This window comes from Neovison vison, chromosome 4 (assembly GCF_020171115.1).
Source record: "Neovison vison isolate M4711 chromosome 4, ASM_NN_V1, whole genome shotgun sequence".
NCBI lineage: Eukaryota > Metazoa > Chordata > Mammalia > Carnivora > Mustelidae > Neogale > Neogale vison.
This window is the reverse complement of record NC_058094.1, coordinates 135944687-135967737: the sequence shown is the minus strand read 5'-3', so window position 1 is coordinate 135967737 and position 23051 is coordinate 135944687.

Sequence of the window (23051 nt, the reverse complement as noted above, 5' to 3'; positions counted from 1 at the left end):
CATCACATCTCAGAAGTCTTTGCTGAATCCAACATCATGAAGTTTCCGCTATGTGTTCTTCTGATCATTCGATAGTTCTAGCTCTTAACCTGGAGCCGTCTTGAGACAGTTCCTGAAATGGTGCGAGGTAAGGTTCCAGCTGCATTTCTTTGCTTTAGGATATCTACTTATACCAGTGCCATTTGTTAAAACACTGTCCTTGTCCAATTGGATAGTTTGACAGTTTGTCGAAAATTATTTGGCCATATGCGAGGGGATTTATTTCTGGTCTCTCTATTCTAGTCCACTGATCTGAATACCTTTCCTTATTTCAGAACCACACTGTTTAAATTGTTACAGCTTTGTATTAAGTTTTGAGATGAGAAAGGGTTAGCCCTCCAGCATTGTTCTTCTTTTTTTTCAAGATTGTTTTGGCTATTTAGGGAAACTTCAGGTTCCATGTGAATTTTAGGATTGATTATTCTGTGTCTGCACAGAATGTCACTGGGATTTTGATAGGGCTTTTCGATGCATATGTAGATGGATTTGGGTAATGTGGACATTCTAACAGTATTAAGCCTTCTGTTCCATGAACATAGGCTATCATTCCATTTATTTGTGTCTTCTTTAATTTCTTTTCTTTTTAAAAAAGATTTCATTTATTTATTTGTCAGAAAGAGAGAGAGCATAAGCAGGAGGGGCAGCAGGCAGAGGGTGAAGCAGACTCCTCACTGAGTAGGGAGCCTGATGCGGGATTCAATCCCAGGACACTAAGATCATGACTGAGTCAAAGGCGGACGCTTAACTGAATGAGCCACTCACAGTGCGCCGCAACTGATTTTTATATGTTGATTTTTGTATCCTGCAACTTTGCCAGATTTGCTCATTAGTTTTACCAGTTTGTGGATTTGTGTGGGGCTGGGGAATCCTTAGAATTTTCTACATATCAGATCAGGTCATCTGTAGACAGAATATTTTATTTCTTCCTTTTCTAATTTGAATAGTATTTCTTTTTCTTGTCTAATTGCTATGGCTGGCAAATAATGTTCTTAAAATGACAAAATGTTAGAAATGAAGAGCAGATTAGTGGTCTCTGGGGGTTTGGGAAGGGATGAAGGGAGCTGGGTGGGTATGACTATAAAAGGCGCAGGATACATCTCTGCGGCGCTGGAATGTTCTGTGTCTTGACGACATGTACTCGTGCCAGAATCCCAGAGGACATGTTGTGTTGGGGTTTTGTAACATGCAGCCTTAGGGAATGTGCATAGATGGTACATAAGCTCTCTCTGTATTAGGTCTCACAAAGCCACATAAATCTATAATTATCACCCAGCAGCACCTGGGTGACTTAGTCCCTCAGTCGGTTGGGGTCTGACTCTTGGTTTTGGCTCAGTTTATGATCTCAGGGTCATGAGATCAAGCCCTGCATTGGTTTCCATGCACAGTGGGAAGTCTGCTTGAGATTCTCTCTCTCCATCTCCCTCTGCCCCCTCCCTCCTTGGGGAGGAGTCTGCTCTCTCTCTCTCTCTCTCTCAAAGAAATAGATCTTTAACAAGGTAATTTCTATATCAAAAATAAAAATTTAATATAAAAATCTGACTTTGTATTTCATGTATTTTTCTTTTTATTCACTTCATTATTCTAGAACTGTATTTTGTTTCTACTTTGTATTGACTGGTATGTGATGGGCTGAAACTTATAATGCGGATTGTGCTTCCCCCGCAGGTAGTTTAGAGGCTGTTTTAGCCATGATGCTCTGCGAGATGGGAAATGCTTGTCAGCACCAGTAGGGAGTCTGGACGCTAGGATCTGGCTTTGGGTCACCTGGTGTGATGAGGGCGGTGTGTGCATGAGGATGAGGAGAAATACCTTCAAGGGCCACTTGATCTCAGGAGTCCTGCCAACCCTCCTGAGCTCCAGTGGGCTCTCTGGAGAGTGTCTGATGTGCTCCATTCCAAGAGGTAGCCTGTGCCAGGTGACCATCCAGCTTTTGAATGGCTCCCAATGGGCTCCAGGTTGCAAGGAAGGTAACCTTGCAGGGAGACAACTGACCTCACCGCTCAGCTCCAATCCCCCATCAAAGTTGTCGTTACAATGCCCGCTGGGTCGGATGGCTGCTGGCATTCGAAGACAGGCACCTGGAGGTACATTTGGTCAGAAGCATTCAGGCTGGATGGTTTCTTTGTTAGCATCTCCACTGACTGTTAAAACTAGACTGCTCTGAGGGGCTGAAATAAATCATGCTTCCACTTCCACTATTCCTCTGCTCCGGGCCTGTGCCATGGCTTGGGAGGCCGTGCAGTGTGTTCCTTGAACTCTGGTGTCCCACTGCTTTTCTGTGTCACTGGATGGGAGCTGCTTTCCCTCTCTGGGCTTCCACGACTTGCCGAATGCCTGTGCTCTCAGTCGCAGACGTTAAACTGAATCTAGTCATCATTCGTGCATCTCAGTTAAAGCCCATGAGCTCTGTGATAAGTTTAGGGAGAAGGGAGATTCTTGGCAAGTCGCCAGCTTTACTGCACATTGGATAGAGCTTGGGAGCTGGGAGGTTTGGCTCAAGAACAGCAAACGAAATTTTTAATTGGGGTCTCCGGTGCAAGAGAGAAACTTCTGGGAAATATGGACTTTCTAGTGCACTGTTTTTTGTTTTTTTGGGTTTATTTTTTTGCTTTTCCTATGGGGAAGTGAGCAGGTCTTGGGAAGCCAACCTGTCTTCATGTTTCTCTGGACCTGTCGCTCTTGGTCTTATGCCTTTAAGCTTCTTGCCACTGCCCCTGTGATTTGGCTGCACCTTCTTTCTGGAACACTTCTCTGTCCACAAAATCCCATTCACCCTCGTGCACCCAACCTGCTTGTGACCTGCAGCTGGAGCTCACCCCTCCTCCTCCGGAGGCCTGAGGTCTTGCCTGTCGAGCAGTGGGGTCAAGTTAGCAGGGATGGCTAAGGCCAGGGGTGAGATGTAAGACAGCCCAGGTGTATGCCTGACTCTGCTGTTCACTGGCTGTTGCCCTGGGGATGTCTCTGTGCCTCACTTTCCTTATCTGAACGATGCAGTTAATAACTGTGGGTCCCCATAACGTCTCCGTGATAGTTAAGGAAGCCGACATACAGGAGTGACTCAACAGTTGGCATGGGCTAAGCACTAGACAAGAACTAGGGAGCTGTTATTGTGTTTATCCCTTTGGATCCTGGCCCCTGGCACCCCCAGACCATGAGCCGCCTTCACTTTCGTGTCCCCAGTGCCATATGCAGGCACACAGCAGGTCCCCTCGAATGTGGTGGATCGGGGGTGTGGTCCCAGGCGGCCTCATGCCGGTCCCTCACTCCACTGCCTCCCTGATCTAATGGAAAGACTGCCCCTCATCTGGATCTCTCAGATCCACCCATTTGGAGATGGTGAGAGAGTCTCCCCTGCTCTTTTAGGGTTTGGGGGATGGGGGTAGTGAACAGTCACTAGGCACTGAATTTATTTATTTTTTTAAAGATTTTATTTATTTATTTATTTATTTGAGAGAGAGAGAGAGAGAACCATGGGGAGGGGCAGAGAGAGAGAGAGAGAGAATCCCAAGCAGACTCCATGCTGGGCATGGATCCCGCTGCAGGGGCTCGATCCCATGACCTGAGATCCTGACCTGAGCCAAAACCAAGAACCGACGTTTCGATGACTGAGCCACCCAGCGTTCCGGCACTGCGCTCCTCTGTTTAAACTTCTAAGCACACTCTGCCCTGCTCACATGTTCTCTTCACGGGTGAGCCAACAGCTCAGAGAAGTTAAGCAACTTGCCCAGGGCCCCACAGCTGTACAGCAAGAGGTCCTATCTGCTCCAGGGCTGGAGCCAGGGCTCTGTCCCTTCACTATCTGCCATACGCTTGTTTATAAATTCTGGAGGTGTGGAGGACACGGCATGGGAGCAGGGGGTGGGGTGTTTCAGGATTTACAAAGCCCCTCTTGCCTTCATGAAATTCTTGAGAGGGGTGTGCACAGCATTTCGTGGGTGCCAGTGAGCACTCAGAGCCTGCTGGGGAAGCAGGGAGCACTATTTCTGCTCACAGAAGCCCAGGAGAATCCATAGCGGGGTCCCTATGAAGGAGGCCTGTGGCTTGGAAGGCACCCGAATGCACTTGGGTTGAGGCATGCTCAGGGCAAGGCACTTGCAGCATGGAGCACTCTGATCCCAGTAACAAGCAAACAGGCAGGCGCCCGGGGGCTCAGTGGGTAAAGCCTCTGCCTTCGGCTCAGGTCATGATCCCAGGGTCCTGGGATGGAGCCCCAAGTCAGGCTTTCTGCTCAGCAGGGAGCCTGCTTCCCCACCCCCCGCCACCCCTGCCTGCCTCTCTGCCTACTTGTGATCTCTGTCTGTCAAATAAATAAATAAAATCTTTAAAAACAAAAACAAAAACCGGTTAACACAGGGAGGCCGTCAGCAGGCGAAAGGAAAGCAGGCTCGTGGAGGGACCCAGGACGCTGCATTCAGACCCTCTCGGTTCCTATGCCCGCACGACCCCACCACATCCCAAAAGATGGAATGTCCTTCATTAGGAAAAGGATTGTTCACCTCTATATCCCCCAGGGGGCCTGAGGGACTGATCACCAGAATGGTTCCGGCAGAGACCTAGCTGTCTGTCCGAGGTCGAGTGCTCAAACCCCACATGCCTCCCACGTGCGAGATTGCCATCCCCTGCCCTTGGGTGGGGACCGAGCTCAGGCTAAGCAGGGCAGGGATCACAGCCAGCAGCCGGGCCAGGCCTGCTGCTTCTGGACTCTCCAGCTGTTCAAGGCCCCTCCCCACCCACCCCTGCACCTGGTTCAGCCTCTTCCTGGAGGAGGAGGAGCCAGGAGCATCTGGCAGCCTTATCATCCTCCAAAACCCCTGAGGCCACAAAGCTGGCCCTGGTCACCTGCTTTTGCTCAGGCCCTTAAAACTTCGCCAGCCAGAGGGGACCCTGAACAGGGGCTGTTCCTGTGCACCTGAGCGGCAACAGCACCCAGGAGGGCACCTCTCCCCCACGCTGGGTGCCTCCTGCAGACACCAGCCCCCACCCCACAGGAGCCTCCTGCTCGCCTGGGTCCTGGCCATGCTGAGCTCCGTGCTCCAGGCCTGGGGAGCTGGAGAGACCTAGCTTGCTGGCATCAGCCCTGGGGACTTCTGGATCCGTGTGCCTCCCCTGTGCGCTGCCCTGGGCAGCCCCCACCCCGTTTCACTGCCCCCAGAGTCCACCCCACCCCACGGCCTGCCTGCTGCTCCCCTCCCGTGATACCCCCCCCCATTGCACCTTCCCTGCTGTCTCCCCTGGCCCGTTCCCCCAACCCCGGTTGTGGCCTCCCCTCCCCAGGTTCATCCTGGGCACTGTCCATCCCTTTGCCCAGTCCCTCAGGGCAGACCTGAGTGTCTCCTGGAGGCAGGGTCCAGGGGACACCCCTAGGCGGAGGCATTCGCGTCGGCCCCCAAGAGCACGGGTAGGCGTGTGGGGGGTGTCCACTGGAAACCCCCCAGGAGCAGTCCATCTGGCCCAGACTTTAAAAAATACATTTGTATCCTTTTCACACGTGCATCCTAAGCAATGAGCTCTTCACAGCACAGGCAGACAGTGTCCGTGTAAGACTTGTCTATGTTGTCGCCCCACATCTCATACAAGAACTGCTTCATAACTGTACTGGAAACTCAGGTAACAGAGAGGTGCCCTGGAGCTCTGTGTCCCATGGCGGCATGGGGAGCTCGTCACCACCTCTGGGCACAGCCGGTGGCCGCCACTCCAAACCGCATTCATCTTCAGCGTGCAGCACCCATGGGGCCCCGTGTAGTCAAGATGCAGTCTTTCCTCGGGTCCAGTTCCCGGGGCTCGCTTCCTCATTTCTCCCCCACGTCGCTGACACTGTTAGTGACGTCACTGAGAAGACAGCACGGTGACCCCTGCCTGGGCGGGCGCTCCCTGCAGAGCACGGCCTCCTGGAGTGGATCCTGGGCACCGAGGGACACTGACCTCGCTTGGACGTTTGTATCGAACGTCGTGGGTCTTCCAGTCCCTCTCCGGGAAGTGGTGGCTAAGTGCTAAGTGTCTCAGAGGGAGACATGTCCGTGGTCCCCACACATGCCTGGTTGGAGGAGGACAGCCTTCTGGCTGGTGGCAGGTGGCCTCCGTGGCTGAGCGAGGGGCCGTGAGCGCAGGCAAGGGGCAGCCCCTGGCCTCAGGAATCAGCTCGCGGAGGCATGGGGCCCCAGTCGAGATTCCCAAATCCACCAAAAATAGACTCATCGAGGCCTTGTGGTAGAAGGGACCAGGGTCGCCCAGGTGGGAGCCTCACTCAGGGGCGGCCCGCGTGCCAGAGACGGGCCCGTCAGCGCCGAGGGAAGCGCGGGTTTCAGTTCCACATCTGTTCTCCAGTCTTGCTTCCTTGCACTTGGAAAAGCAAAGATGGTTCTCCCGCTGCCTCCGGATTTTTTTTAAAATGTATATTGGTTGTTCGAGTTCCGTCACTTACGGAGAGCGTTTGCCCACACATGGCACAGAGCTCACGACAAACAACCCAGACCTCGTTTTAGGGGGGTGACACTTTGACCTTGCGACTTTCTGAGGCCTCATAGGAAGGGTTTCAGGACTGGGGTGCCCGGGGGGGGGCTCCCTGAGATCCAGCTTCAGGCCCCTCTCTCCCAGGCCCTGGCCCTGCCCTTCCTCTCCCTCCCCCAATATCTTCGTAGGTCCCTGTGCAATTACGTTTCCACACAGCTCCCTCGCTAGGAGACGAGCCGGAACTCATCTCGTGAGCTCAGACCCACACACAGTCACCAGCTCACGGTACAGTTCCCAGCCAAAGCCAGCTTGTGTGGTCTGTCTGCCTCAGAGCGCAGAAACCCGAGCTTTGGGCTGGGAGCTGGGGCTGCCCCAAGAGCCTGCAAGCCCAGGGGGTCTTCTCCTCCAAACTCAGCTTACATCAGTCACCAGGACGATGTGGGATGTGGCAAGGGACAGTGACAAACACGCCTGGGAGCTTTGCCTGGGGCTTCTCCAGGGCGGCCGGGGGCCGTAAGTCCAGTATCTCACGCCACACCCTATGTTGCTGAATGAAGGGAGAAATGGGCTTAGAAGTAGACAGGAGGTTCTGCACCACCTGACAAGACTCTGCTCACCTTGGTGTCCCCAGCAACAAGGACACTGCTTCCTGCCCCGTCACTCTGTGTCCTTCTCCACCACGGAGCACCCCGACCTGAAGACTAGCCTGAAGACAGGTTTCCGGGGCAGGGGGCAGGGGGAAGGGTGCATTCCCAGCAGAACCCTCAGGCCACCCATCTGTCCCCTGCCGCACAGCTGGGAGAACGGGGTTTTTTACTGCAACCCCAGGGATTTTCGGGTGTGACTCACAAACCTTTCACATGTTTGCTGGGTTCCCCAGACCCGAGATGAAGGTCTTGCAGCTGCTTAAGGCACCCGTGTGTACTGGTTCTCGGCTCTCCCCACCCCACAGCCAGTGACAACACCTTGCGGCCACTCCCGGGATGATTCTGACTCAGTGTTCCGTGCACAAGGACCCTCCTGACTATGGGGTAATTCAGAGTCATCTCCCCACCTCAAAATCCTAATCCCTCCGCCAGAGCCCCTCTGCCATATGGGCTACCACATGGGGTCACAGTTTTTAGGGACTGGGATGGGGACCCCTGTGGGATGCCATGACTCTGCCTCCCCCAGATCTAGAGTTGGCCCAGCCCCTGAGCCCTCCCCCACCATCCACACACTCCCTGGTCTGGGGAGTTAGTGTGTTCCCAGCTAGAATCCTGAAGGCTCATCCCCACACTCCACCTGGAAGCCCGGACCTGGGTTTTGGATTCCCCCTTCTTTTCTTCTGAAGAACCTGCTTCAGGACCCTCCTCCTCCCTCCCCCCGGCCCCCCCTCTCTGTTACAGATGCTTTCTTTCTAGCCTTTAGAGCTCAGGTCCCTCCCGGCTCGAATGCCCCTTTCAGAGGGAAGCCCATCTCCACTCTGGAGCTCTTTTCCCTTCTGACCATCTTCTGACCCTCCAGATTCTGTTTCCTGGTGACCAGTGGTCAAATCTACACTGATTCTGCCTGGGTCTGAGCTCAGGTCCCTATCACCTCTTGCCCCTGTTTCTGCAGGCATCTCGCGACTGGCCCTTTTCCTGCTGGGCCTACCATCCCAGGGCAGAGCTGATCCAGTCCTCTCCTGCAAATCCACCTCATCTGCGTTTGGGATGCTCTAGAACTCAACAAGACATCCTAGGCCCAGAGCTGCCCATGCAGCGTCCCGGTACCAACCAATACTGGACAGTTGGTAGCTGTTCCTGCATCTGTGCAAAGGAAGACTCCCCAAATCCGAGAGTTTCCAAGTCCTGAAGGCTGGACCCCGAACTAATCATATGGCCGTTCAATTGACATACGGTTTCGTAGCTTGGCCAGTTGGATAAAAACAGTGGGGTTCCCTTTGTGGGCTTCCTCCGCAGAAAGGAGCCAAGTGTGGGTAGGAAGCAAGCGGCACAGAACAGGCCACGGGACTCGCAGTCACCTCACTGTGTACATGGCTCTTACACAAAAACTTTGGTCACCCCAAAAACTCACGCAGCAGGTCCTAGGACTGACCGACGTGGGCCACACCGTGCCTTGGACCAGCCAGAACGTGGACAATTCAACCCAGCAGGGAGAGGCTGGGAGACAGGCTTCTCTCTTGGATTCCAAGAAAGGCTCATTAAAAGGGACCACAGAGCTTCATCTTCTTGCCTTATATTTTTAGCAAAGATTTTCAGAAATGTGGTTCTCCTCTGAGCTATGGGACCCCCATCCCTCAAGGGAGAGAAAAATGTCCTTGTGTTTCTGCAAAATGACACGGGAACCGGTATCTAGAACTTTAAATCCGACAGAATAATTAGCCTCCAGCAAGTCTTCACAAAAGAAATAATAAAAAATAATATGGGCAGAGATCTATGTTCAAGGAAGCTCTTGTAAAACCACTTACAAAACCCAAGATCTTTACGAAGTGGAAAGTAACTGTTTCATGATAGAAGTGGCTGGTGCGCCCCGGGGGGTGCTCGGTCGGTTGAGTGTCGGACTCTTGGTTTCGGCTCAGGTCATGGTCTCAGGGTCGTGAGATCGAACCTGCCGTGGGGCTCTGTGATCGGTGCAGAGTCTGCTTGGGATTCTCTCTCCTGCTCCCTCTGTTCCTGTTCCTCCTCTCTGTCCCTAAAAATAAATAAATAAATATGAATGGTTGCATCGGTAATGACATGTCCGTAAGTCATATGGTCTGAGTGAGGCGGACGGGGATTCCTCACACAGGAGGAAATGAAGTGATTATTCATCTAACACATTCCGCGTCTGAAAAACCTGTGCTAAGGCTGGAAGCCGGTGAGCCAAGATCCTTGTCCTCCTGGAACATGGACACGAGGGTGGTAGTCATGATTGCGTCCCTGTGTATCTGTAGACTTACCTTCTTCCGTTTCCATGATGGCCATGAACCACCATGGGGATCAGAGGGCCCCAGAACCAGGGGACAGAGGCAGCCCCCCAAGACACATCAACTTGGGGGACTGGGTCCCCACGTACCTCCTGGGCCTGGGCCCCATGGCATCCTCCAAGGGGGAGGTCTGCAAGAGCCCCATCCACAGTGAGGAAACCGAGGCTCGGGTAAGGGTCAGAGGGGAAGGCAAAGCTGGACCACGGGCTTTCCTTCCTGTCGGGCTCTGAGGATGAATGGCTCACCCCTCCCTCCTCCGGCCCACAGAGGCTTAACAGAGGATCCCTCCGCTGTCTAAGACGCAGTGCCAAGGGCTTCTCGGCATTTGTAAGCATGAGGGTGTCCCACAAATGTGTCAAGTTCCTGCCTGGGGCTCAAATTTATCTGTTGTTTGTAACGTGGTTGCGGGGAGCGACGGGTGACCCGTGAACTGTGTGGCTTCTGGGGACACGTCTTGGGTCTAGCTTGGGATCAGACAGTCCAACGGGGTGCCCATGAGGACGGAGCGGGGGGGAAGACAGAGGGTAGGGCCGGCCCAGGCTCCCCCAGGTGACGTTCAGGGGAGCCCTCCCCTCTGCACCCCCTTCCTGAGACACCCCGAATCCCACCCAGCTTACGAAGGCCATGAACTCCACGTGGAGTAGCCCCCAGGGCCTTGTGGTCTGAACTCACTGTGTTACATGTCGGGAGGCAGAAGCTCCCCGGGGAGGGACTGCATGTCTGTCCTGCCTGCCCCCGGCTGTGTGAAGCCCACGGCTCCGTGCACCAACACAGGTCACAGTGTTGCTAGAATGACGTTTTCCAATGGGATTACCAATGCCTGGGACACTCCAGTGTCCCCCTCACGGAGAACAGGCCCTCGCCATCTCCCCAGTCTCTGTGTAGCTGAGCAGGGAGATGGAGGCTCGCACTGGACCCAGACCCCCATATCCAGGTGACATTTTAACCCCGGATATGTTGGTCCTAAGGCCCGTTCCCTTTCTCTGCCTCTCAGGGAACGCTATAACGGAACTGCTTTGACAGTAAAGTGAAAATGTTTGCACGTTGAAGGCGTTCAGAGGTTTTATCAGCCCCGATGCATTCATTCACCCCCTTACCTGTTGCACAGCCCATCCCAGGCTGCTTACCAGATGCCGAGGGTGCCCCGATGATGAAGACGCAGGTCTCAGGTCAACAGGAAACAGAGACCATGACCCCCTCCCAACCCAGCCCAGCCACTGTCCACACACCCGACCTCCCACCATCACTTATGAAGTCCTCACTCTCTGCCAGATGTGCAAAGGCCCTGGGTTCCCATCACTAGAACCAGGGCCCAGCTTGGTCGAAGGTGGGGAACTTCCTCAGCCTTTCAGGCCTAGCCCTGTCCCAATGGCCCACGAGGACCCTGGCCACCCCAGCCAGGCCCGCCTGCATGCCGGGTCCTCCAAGCCACATGAGAATCCCCACACACAAACCTTCATTGTGAGCGAGCCGGTCCCCACGGCCAAGCTCCGATCCTGTCAGCCTGACCCGCAGCTCTGTCCTTGCACGAAGGCTCATTCCAAGTTGTGGTGACTATTCTGGTGAACCTTCTAGTTAGAGCCGGGGTCAGCCTCCCTGCTGGCGTGCACAGGGTACAGGAGGAACCCCCAGGGCACCCTCCATGGCACCTGCCCACTCAGCCCCCCTTCCCTATCCCCTCAGGGGTGGGGGGTGCCTGAGCACACCTCCAGCCTCTTCTGGCTAGAACAGCAGCACATCATCTGTGGAAGGGTACTTCCAACATGCAAAGGACTCAACCCGGGACCACAACCCAGCGGGGCTGTAACATCCAGTCTTCTGTCCCCGAGCACACAGAGCCTTCTCAGCTTCCTGGCGCTGCCTGGGGGTTCCTCTGGGAGGAATCCTGTTCTCCATCTCTTCCTCCAAACTCGGGTAAACTCTTCAAGGACAGATCTCTCTGGGTATCTTGACACCTGTGTCTTCCTGATGCCACATCTGAGACGGGCCCGCCTGGTCCCTGCAGGACTTGCTTCTGCCCTAGAGAATTCAGCCCTTGCCTGGCTCCCTGGTGTGCAGGCCCACAGAAGCTCGCCAGGAGAAGCTGTCAAGTGTATACGAGGCATGGGCCCATTTCTCCTTATGAATGAGAGCAAGTCGAAGCATCAATCAACGAAGCAAAGGGCCAGGGATGGTTTGCTTTCCCTTGGGCCACGCACACCTGAGCGGAGCTGCCTTCCCCCCAGCATGGGGAAGGGGGCACTGGGCTCGGGGCTCTAGGAGCCACCGAGGAGGAGGAAGAGGAGGAAGGTGAGCACCCAACATGGCCAGACAGCAAGGCTGCAAGTCAGCTGCCCAAACCCTAGTTGTAAAGTCACAGACCTTCATGCAATGAGGGTAACCTTTTGTCTTTTCCTTCAGCATGCAGAGTTGAGCGCCTACAGCATACCAGCAACCCCGAAGAGCCTGGGGTGTGACCATGGGTAAAACCAGTGTCCCTGCCTTGAGGCGCTCGCAGAACCTGGGGGAGGCATGCAGGTCAGTTCCACCAGTCAGTGCAGAGGACGATGGTCTTGGCTTTTTGTCCCCGGGGCATGCAACATGCTCAGTGAACAAAAATCCCCTGTTAGAAAAGACCTCAGGGCGCCTGGGGGGCTCAGTCAGTTAAGCAGATGCCTTCGGCTCAGCTCATGATCCTAGAGTCCTGGTATTGAGCCCCGTGTGGAGCTCCCTGCTCAGAGGGAAGAAGCCTGCTTCTCCCTCTCCCACTCCCCCTGCTTGTGTTCCCTCTCTCACTGTGTCTCTCCCTGGCAAATAAACAAATAAAATCCTAAAAAATAAAAAATAAAAAATAAATAAAACGGTCATAGCCAACAGTACTGCTGAGTTAATCCCTAAGTCAGTGTCCTACACGGCACCTTGTTATCTCACTCCGTCTCCCCAAGGTCCCTCTTGATTTTACATGTGAGGAAACGGGGAGGGGTGGCTCTCAAAGTAAGGAGCATGGTGGGGAGCATGTGGGGGCCGGGTCCCGACCCTAACCCGCTTTTCACCGTAAAGGAGGAGCCGGGGACAGGTGACACCGTAAAGGAGGAACCGGGGACAGGTGACTCCTCACGCCCAGCCAGAGGCGGCAGGCGTGTTGCGGAGCTCCGGGGGCCGCAGACCCCCTACTCCTGTGACCGGTCATCCCAATCCGGCACACCGTGGAGGGAGGGGCGGTTCCTCTGCAAACAGCTGCCGGGTGCCCAGCTCTGCCTTCACTGTTGCTCAGGGTCAGTGTTGCTGCCCTGGCCTCCTGCCAGGAGTGACAGGGGTGCTGCAGGTCCTGCAGCGAGAAACTGAGGCAGGACGCAGCTGCGCACCTGTAGGAACCCCAGCCCGGCCTGCCTCCCGCTTCTGGTTTCCAGCTTTCGCTCTCAGTGTTCCTCTTATTCTTAGCCCCATCGTGACGCATTCTGTCGGCAGCATGCAAATGCGGGGCTGCGACAGATGTCTGGGAAGTTACTACCCCGACCCTGTCGATGGCGAGGGAGGGATTGCACGGTTGGGGGGTGGTTCATCTTCTAAGACTTCCGTGACTAATTTTTTGAGTTTTTCCCAGGCGGACGTTGCCTCCGGACGCGGACAATCCTTCGCACTGTGATCAGGAGGAAGACCGGCTTCAGCCCTTGGCTTCTCCATCTGAAAAGTGGGACCCAACTAGCGCCTCTCTCACCAGGATGGTTAGGGCCTCGCTTACAGACGTTCCTGAACATGTCTGGGGACCAGAGCCTGGGCACTCGGGGCCATCGGATGGGGCCCTGCCCTTGGGGGACCAGCAGGGAAGGGAGAGATTTCCAGCTGCAATGTCAATTCAAAATGGCGCTCCAGTGATGGCGTGCGGGGCACATCCTGGGGGCAGCTGAAGGAGGGTCCTCCGGGGGGGCTGGAGTCTGCCAGAATGGGCCCAGGAGCGTCTGAGTCTGCAAGTACAGAGGATGTGAGAGCCTGTGGGCCGCATGGAGGGCGCTGTCCCCTCACGTGGGGCAGGAGGTGGGGGTGGCACCCGGCTCTGTAGGATCCCGGGTTTATCAGTAAGGATGAACCACCTGAGCCCCTCACCAGGGCTGGTTTGAAGAGATCTCTGTCCAGAAGGACAGCCAGAGATGCCCGCCGGTCAGGGTCAGCCCCACGGTGGGTCCCATCTCCCGGCCCCACAGCAGGGACAGGCGGTTCCTCCACGTCCACGGCAGCGGTTGTCGCCATAGCTGCGCTGCCCAGCGTCACCCGAGCCGTGGGAGTGAGGGCGGACCCCGGACCCTGCAGCCCCAGGTAGCAAGAAATTCAGGCCACGGGGAGTGGCCTCCCCACCTGTCCTGTCCCCTCCCTGGGCCCATCTGCGTTGACTGACAATCTCGTCCTAATGAGGAGCAATAAAGGCTAATTATCACCAGAGTCTGGCAGGTGTTTCTCAACAATTGTACAGAAGCCAGAGCGGGTGAGGGCTTTCTCTGCAGGTGGAAAGGCAGGTGGAGGAGAAGCCACCGGGTCTGTGGGGGTGGCAGGACCGGTGGCTGGCCCCTCCCATCACCAGGAGCTGGGGTGATTGATACACGTCATAAACAGGGATGCGGAACCATGCACACAGGTGGGGGTCGGGAGTCCACTGTGCCGACATTCAGCTTCCCTATCCGGTGCCCCGGAGGCTAGGGTCGGACCGCATCCCAAACGCAGTGCGCGCGCCCGTCCTGCTGGTGCGGCGGCCTGACACTCTCCGGGGTCCCAGGATCCCACCCGTGATGACACGTGGCCCTGCATGGTGTGCTCCTGTGTTCTCGGGCTGGTCCAAGGACTGGGGCCAGAAGGATGAAGGATGAAAGTGACTGGGGGCTCAGAGGAACCCCCCCCAGGGGCAGAGGCACACACCTGATCACACTCGTCTTGAGGCCTACTTGGTGCCAGGCCCAGGGGGCAGCCCAGATCGGAACCCACCAGGCCACGGCCTTACCAGCTTGTGCTCCAGCAACAAGGAGGCAGCGGACTGCCCAGGGGACGTCAGGAGTCAAGAGCAGCGTGGGGCATCAGGGCGGGAAGCAAGCAAAGCCTGCGGGCACACTCAGGGCCTGGGGGCCCATGGAGATCCCCGGGGGCTGTTGGCTCTTCCCAACACGTGCCCCTGCCCAGGACAGGGCTGTCCAGGGGTCAGGCACAGAGGACACGTGATGTCCTTTTGGTGTTCTGGGCTGGACAATGGTTGACATCAGAGGGACGAGGGCAGAGGGCTCCAGGCTCGCCAGCCAGATGCCCTGAGCCCCACGGGAGGTGAGCAGCGGAGGTTCTAGTGGGCGATAAGGGCGGGTGTCAGATTGCAAAGCAGACCAGCTGGTGCCGTGTAGACCGGGACCGGGAGCCCCGGCGTGGGCGGAGAGGGACCGGCCAGAGAGCAGGGTGGAGCAGACGACACATGCTCACACACGCACGTGCACACACACGCACACTCACACTCACACTCACACCCACTCTGACACACACACACATGCAGCCTCACAGGGGCACACACGTACATGCACACAAATGCACACACACATTAGCAGCACATCGGTGCACACTCACGCCCACTTGCACACTCACACTCATGCACACTCATGCTGGCATGCACGCCCATGTGCACAGCACACACCAATGCACACGTGTACAACTCACACCCACACACGCACACACATAAACTCTCACACTGGCACACATGCCCGTGCACACGCATGCACATACACCCCGATGCGCTGGTCCTGCTGCACGGAACTCAACAAGGTGCCCAGGCAAGACTGGAAGAACAGTTCAGAGACGAGACCATACACAACCTCTCAGTGCACAAAAAAAGGTCAGCGGGCTGTGATCTCTCTCCAGGAACGTTCACGGTGACGGACTGAGCAGACTTCCTGGATTGCGCAAGGGTGAGTGCACCGCCCGGAGGACAGGGCACCCAAGCTCCGGGGCCGAGGTCATCAGATACTTTACTTACTGAAGATTTCCTACCTCGCAGAGCAGCATTCAAGCCCCAGCTCTCGTGTTGAAGGGAACTCAGATGCAGCTAGAACCACGGACGTCCTTTACGCTCCGGCCCATCTGATGTGGCACGGAGCAGCGACGTCTCTGTCCCCACGGCAGCCTTGGGCTGGAACCCGGCTCTTGCAGAGGCTTGTGGTCTCTCTGACCTCCGGAGGTCCGGTGGTCGCCTCCTGTGCTTCCGAGCTCTGGAGATCCTGTGTCCCTGATTTTTGACCCCATGTGAAGTCTGACTCCAGGTGTTTGGAAAACATCTGCTTGCCCACTTTTTAGCCAGTGCCCGGAACCAGTGCGCATCAAGTGTCAGTTCTATGCCAGGGACAGGGCGTGGTGCTTTAGGAAGAGAGAAATTAGAGAAACACACATGGACATCTGGAATTCACAGCAACGAGGCAGGCAGTTTACAATCCCAGCACGCCTTAAACCCTTCCCGCCTCTGAATTATTTTTCAAAGTCCCCTGTCACCTCTCCCTCTCCCTCCAGGCCACAGAGCAGGGGGCCACGGGGCTGCCTCCTTGTGGACGGCTCTCCGCCTCGTGCACTGGGTCCCAGTGACATTCGTCCCTGCTGCGTGATTTCTCTGTCATTGCTGGGTGCTTACGCCTCAGGTGTGCGCTCCAGGAACACGCGCGCTCGCCTCCTGTCTAGGTGGGCATACCCCTGGAGGTCTGGTGTCCACCAGTGGCCCTGTTGTCATTAGTGGTTCTCAGAGCATGGGCCACACCCCCTGAGGCTCCCCGAGAGCCCCTCAGGGGACCACGAAGTCCACACCACCCCACGTCCCTGAGAACATGTTTTCTGCCTTTATGGCTGAGTTCGGTGGTCACTGCAGACACAAAAGCCAAGGTGGCAGGTGACGCTGGTGCCTTCCTGTGGATCAGGGCGGCGCACGGATGCCGTGGACTCCTCACGGCCTTGAGTCCACTGTCAAAACGTGGATCTCTGATGACGTAGTAGAAATTAATAATTACATGTGGGTCCTCCCCGCAAACAGGCTTTCTGCTACTCTGTGGGACCAAAGGGAAGGACACAGAGCACCCTGAGGACGCGCTCCCACTCTGGGCTGCGGTGCCGGGGCCCTGTCTTTGCATGGGGACCGGGTGACACTGGTTACTGATCAGTGGGGGTTTTCTCTAACATGAACCTGGTAAAGCCTCCGCTTCAAGGAAAACACCCGAAAGTATTTCAAGGCCAAGGATAAAACTCAAGCTTTCATGAGAAAGGTTAATATTCTGGACCTCTTGTAATCGGCCTGCGAGCCTGACAACCTTCTACCGCGTAGAAACTTTGCGGACGAGAACTTTGGGGCCCAGAACACATGATTGGATTTTTTTTTTTTTTTTGCTGTTAGATAATGAAATTGGCCATCATATGGGAGATCTGTTTCACTCACCGAGCTGATGCTTTGCAAATGACCAAGGCATGATGTGGCAAAGCTGTGCACAGTTGGAGAGACCGATTAAAAGTGCAAGAGATCCGTCCAGCCGAGGGATTTTACAGAACATGCAGGACGCATGCATCGGTAGGATTTTGATGCAGCCTAGCAATTCAACTTTTCTTTTAAATATTTTATTTATTTATTTGACACAAGCAGGGGGAGCGGTAGGCCGAGGGAGAAGCAGGTTCCCCGCTGAGCAGAGAGCCCAATCTCCCAGGGCTCGATCCCAGGACCCCGAGATCATGACCTGAGCCGAAGGCAGACGCTTCACCGACGGAGCCCCCCAGGCGCCCCTGCAGTTCAACTTTAAGACATGACTGCCTGGTTCTGGTATCTTCTCAAAGAAAAAAAATCCATAATGATTCAAAAACACTGTAAAAGCGATCTTCCCTTTCTAAGTACTTATCTGCGTGAGGCCAGATGTTCTGTATACATTTCACCAAAGTAGTATCTCGAGAGACAGAAACCAGAGCCGACAGAGAATCCAGCCGACTCCCAGGGCAGACATCGGGTCTGCATAAAAGGGAAACCGTACTCTTCTGCTGCCTAAATCGTTTGGTTTGGGAATGTATGCTACTTTTCTTTTAAAAAGCCGTCATTGATGTTAACATGTAATTATCATGTTTTCGATAAGTGTTTGGGTTTTTCCATTTTAATTTCTGCTATGGAAAATATTAACACATGTAACCCACATAAACAGAAGCTCTTTGGGGTTCTTAATGAGCACCGGGAGTAATAGGGTCTGAGCCAGAATTTGCAGACATCTGGTGTTTACAAGGTGGTTCTGGAACGAGTTTGGGAGCAGGGGCCAGAGAGGCCAGATTGCCCTGCATTGAGAAGAATTTGGGGTGTGCAGGTCAATCTGGGAGGACGTGGGTAGGGAGCGGTGGGGGTGCGGGGCTGGGCAAGGGGGCCAACAGGCATGGGCACCGTGTGTGGGGCTACAGGAGGCCCAGCGGCTGAGAGTTCCCAGCCGTGGCTTGAGTGGGGCCGTGTGAGCACGTGGGAGCTGCAGTGCCCCCCGTCTGAAAGAACAGGGTGTGTGTGCGTGCGTGACTGCATACATGTGTGCACGAGTGCGCACGCTTGTGTGTTTGCACGTGGAAGTCTGCACACACGTGTACACGTGTGCAAGTGGCTCACCCACAGTCCACGTGTGGGTATGAGCATGCATGTGTCCTTATATGTGTGTACACATGAGCGTGCATGCCGGGGTCTATATGTGCATGTGTGTGAGTGTGTGCGTGTGTGTGCATGCCTGTGTGTCTGTGTGTGTATGTGTGCAGGGGTGGGGTGAGCTGCGCCAAGGCAGTGGAAAGCAGAAATCAACATCCAGGGGACAAGGCCCTCCACGCATGGAAGCACGTAAGGCGACACAGGCTCCAAGAGCCGTGTTAACTCCCAGAGGCTCTCCCTGCCCCCGAGTGCCCCAGCCTCCCAGGAAATCCACGGAAGACTTGGGTGGACTTTGGGTGTCCCAGGGCGCATGTGCAGAGCCGGCCCCCATCTGCTCTGGACTTCTGTGTTTACGGTCAGCGAGCACAGGCTGGTTACTCGGGAAGGACGTCCCCCAGTGGGGGGTGTCTCTGCAGGATCGCCCTCTGATCTGTGTGCGAGGCAGTGTGGGGTGCACAAGGCAGGGGACGCTGAGAAGCCCAGAGGAGCTTCTAGAGGCTGGCTTTCTCTCCTGTCCTGGGACGGCCACTCCCTAGCCTGCTCTGAGGGCCCCGGGCCACCAGCCCACTCTCGGTGCAAATTCAGGGCTCAGGGGAGATCGGAGAGATCCTACCCCCGCCTGGGGTGGTTCTGGAACAAGCTTCCCCTGCCCGTCCTCCTTCTTCCCGGACCCCCGACAGCCAATGATCTCGTGACTGTCTCCACAGTCGTGCCTTTTCCAGAATGCCGGAGTTGGAACCATTCGGCGTTAACCTGTGCAGCTTGCCTTCCGTCGCTTACTGAAGCGCCCCAGGTTCCTCCGTGTCTTCTCATGGCATGATAATTCATTCCCTTTCAGTACCGGGTCAGAGTCCCTTGTCTGGACGGACCGCGGTTTGCTATCCACTCACCCAACGAAGGACATCGTGGGTGCTTGCAAGCTTTGGCGATTAGGAGGAAAGCTGCCGCAAACATCCATGCGCCGGTCTTGGTGTGGACACAGAGTTTTCAGCTCGTTCGGGTAAACACCTAGGAGCGTGATTACTGGATTGTACGGCAAGAGTAAGCTTCATTTTCTAAGCAACTGCCAAGCTGTCCTCGCCACCAACGAGTGAACGTTCCTGCTGCTCAGCAACCTCGCCAGCTTTGGGTGTCGTCTGTTCCAGATTTGGATGGTTTTGATAGAGGGCAGTGGTGTCTTGTCGTTTTCATTTGCAGTTCCCTGATGACATGGAGTGTGGAGCGACTTTTCATGAGCTTGTCTGCCCTCTGCGTGTCCTCTTTGGTGAGTGTGTGTTCAAATCTCTTGCCCATTTTTTAATTGGGTTTTCCTGTTGTTGAGTTTTAGGAGTTCTTTGTATATTGTGGGTATGAGTCAATCATCAGGAGTGTGTGTTGCAAACATTTTCTCCCAGTCTATGGCTCATCTTCTCATTCTCCGGACGGCATCCTTCCCCCAACACAAGTTTTCAGGTTTTTTTTGTTTTTGTTTTTAAAGATTTTATTTATTTATTTGACAGACAGAGATCACAAGTAGGCAGAGAGGCAGGCAGAGAGAGAGGGGGAAGCAGGCTCCCCGCTGAGCAGAGAGCCTGATGTGGGGCTCTATCCTAGGACCTGAGACCGTGACCCGAGCTGAAGGCAGAGGCTTAACCCACTGAGCCACCCAGGTGCCCCAAATTTTCAGTTTTAATGCAGTCCCACTCATTGGTTTTTTTTCTGTCATGGCGCCTTATCTTTGGTGTTGTATCTAGAGAGTCACACCAAATCCAAAGTCGTTTAGATGTCATCCATGTTCTTCTCTAAGAATTCTATAGTTTATTGTTTCAAATTCAGGTCAGTGACCCATTTTGAGCTGATTTTTGTGACGGCTGTAAGGTCTGTATCTGGATTCATTTGTTTCCAACCGTTGCAGCCCCATTGGCCAAGGGGCCACCGTTGTTCCATGGTGTCGTCTGTGCTCCTTTGTCGAACCTCAGTTGACCCTATTGACGAGGGTGTGCTTCTGGGCTCTCTATCCTGTTCCGCTGACCTACTTGTCCTTTCCTCCATCGGTACCACACTGATTGATTACTGCGGTTCTAGAGTTCAAGGTGAGTAACGCCAGTCCCCAGGCTTTGTTTCTCTTCTTCAGCTGTGCTGGTCGATCTGGGTGTTCTGCCTTTCCATTTGAACTGTGTCAATATCAACAACGTAGTCACTGGGAGTTTGATCGGAACGGCATCGAACCTTACAGCTCAGGCTGGGAAGACCTGCCTCTTTTTTAATTTTTATTTTTATTTTTTTTTCTCAGATTTTATTTATTTGACAACAGAGAGAGAGAGAGAGCACAAGCAGGGGGAGCTGCAGAGGGAGATGGAGAAGCAACCTCCCCGCTGAGCAGGGAGCCTGATGTGGGGCTCAACCCTGGGACCCTGGGATCATGACCTGAGCAGAAGGCAGAGGCTTATCCATCTAAGCCACCCAGGCGCCCCAAGAGCTGATCTCCTGATAACCTCAAGTTGCCACACATCTGACTTCTGTCTTCCTATCCCGTTGCTCTTTCTGAAGAGGAAAAAAAAAAAAAAAAGAAAACTTTGATTAAAGATTCAATTTCTGAAAATATATCACACATGGATAAAGTAAACAAACTCTGGCAGAAAAATGCAACGATCACGGCATTTTATGCGTAATTTATAGAAGCGAATGATAATCTTGAAAAGATACACTGATTTGGGATTTTTTTTTTTGGTGGTTGACTCACAAGGATGTGAATTTCAGAGACCACTGTTCTGCCCGTTTCTACGAGTGACTGCCACTCGAGGTCTGCGGCTAATTTCGGACAATTTTATTAAGCTCATTACTGGAATGGTTTGAAAAATGATCACTAGAGAACTCATGGGTTTCCAAATGAAAACCAAACCAGACCCAGACTCCGTTAATGGCAGCATCTTGGGCTCTGGCTCCACTCTTGGGGATAATGTGTGTTTGTGATGGAGGCCAGCTGGGGTCTGGCATCCCATATGCTGACTGGGGACCTCACCTGAGTCACGGGTTGACCAGGAAGACTCCAGGTGTTTACAGGAGGCAGCCTTTTTCTGATGATGTGATTTCTCACTAGACTAGACCGACCCCTGCCCCCTCACCACGCTGTAGTCCTCCCGGTGGAGCCAAAGCCATTGCCAAGGACCATGCTCTGAGCCGGGCAGTCCAAAGAGTGGCTGAGCTGCATGGGGCTTCCAGTCCTGTCTGCCCAGTGAATGAGGGATGAGGAACAGGTGTACGTGGCCCCTGTGTGGCCGGGAGGGTGGAAAGCCACCACAGCCTGAAAGGCTTACTGGACATAAAAAGGAACTGCTCGGCTCAACACAGGGTCAGAAAAGTGTATCAGGGCTGGAAGGAGACCCTGTGGAGGTCCAAATACCATCTTGAAGGGATTTCACGGTCAGATGAGGGAGGAGACAAGAGGGGGCTCCGGGGCCTGGCGAGCCAACAGAAGGACTCTGGCCTTGCCCCCCTGTGCCCAGGGGACCCTCCTGCTTGTCAACCACTGGCACCGTCCTGGGCTCACTGCGCACGGAGGCTAGCCCAGGGGTTGTGGGAGGTCACAGGTAAAGTCATTCATGCCCCCTGGGACGCTGGCTGGCCCAAACCTCTTCTCCCCTCCAAAGCCCTACCTGAGCGCTTCCCCCCAACCCGGCCCCCCAGCTGGGCTTGCTTGCCTTCATTTTTAGAGACACTTTTCTGTTCACTGTAGTATTAATTGTTCACTGCAGAAAACTGGGGAAACTAAACATAGAAAACCTATATCCACAGGCCACAAGTGACTAAACGGGTCTGTTTGCATAAACAGGTACACCCGTGTACACACAGGGGCTGGTGTGTGCCCACCCTTTACCGCAGAACACAGCACAGTTACAGGGCACGAAGCAGATGGCATGCCGTGAAGCGGGCGATCATCACACGCCAGCCACGCCACGGGAGTCCCCAGACACGGTCCAGGCACAGTCCTCCTGGGTCATCCGCTGTGCTGGCCCGTGGACCCCTCCCGCCTCTGGGAGCCTCATTTCCTTGTTCTTTCTTGTATTTTGATATCTAAACATGTACCCCAAATGGGTCCCTCAGGCTTATTTCTGAGCCGTATGTGAATAAAGCCTCCAACGATACACCCTTGCTTCTGAAGTCTTTTGCTCAGTTTCACTTGGAAGATAAACATTGTTGAGTGTAGTTCATGCACGAATATGCCCACTTTTATTTCCCAGTTTTCCTGCTGCCAGATGTCCTGGAGCAACGCTGCTCTGTTTGCCGGGCAGCTAGTTCTCCAGTGGGGCGGGAGTTCCTGCTCCCTTCTCGCCTCAGGCGGGAAGGGCTGTGTCCAGAGATTGCCAATGGGGGCAATACCAGACTGTTTCCCGATGGCCACACAGTCCACCTTCTGGCCCTTCCACCTCGTCCCTGGCTCCGGAGCTGTCAGACCTCTGGCCGGTTTCTCAGAGCACCTCATGGTTGTGCACGGAGACATTCCCAGCATGTGGGCGACGTGTAGTGAGGTTTGCAGGGTGGCTGTGGGGAAAGCAGTGGGCAGAAAGAGGACCTTCAAGGTCTCTGCAGCCCTATTTAAGGTGAGTGCGACCAATTATGTAACACTTTACACACATAAATACGTGTGTTACATATAAGTTACATAGTTACAGTTTAGCTCTACATTAGTAACTTAATTACATAAGTCCTATTTGTGAATTTCCTGTATATTCCTGATTCGCCAGTTACACTTATTGGCTATACAAGTAGCTATTTTAGGGAACTGAAGCAGCTTAGAAGGGACAGCACTTTTTTTCCCTTGTGAAGTGAGTTCAGCAGTGAGTTGTGAGAATGAATGGGGGCGGCCAGAGGGGTTCCGGTGCATGGTGACACTGAGCAAAGATTCTCTCCCATCCACTGCCTCCCCTCCCCTCCGATAATAACTGAGGAGCGCCATGGACTTGTGTGCTCATCCTGGTGCTCTGATGGCTGAAA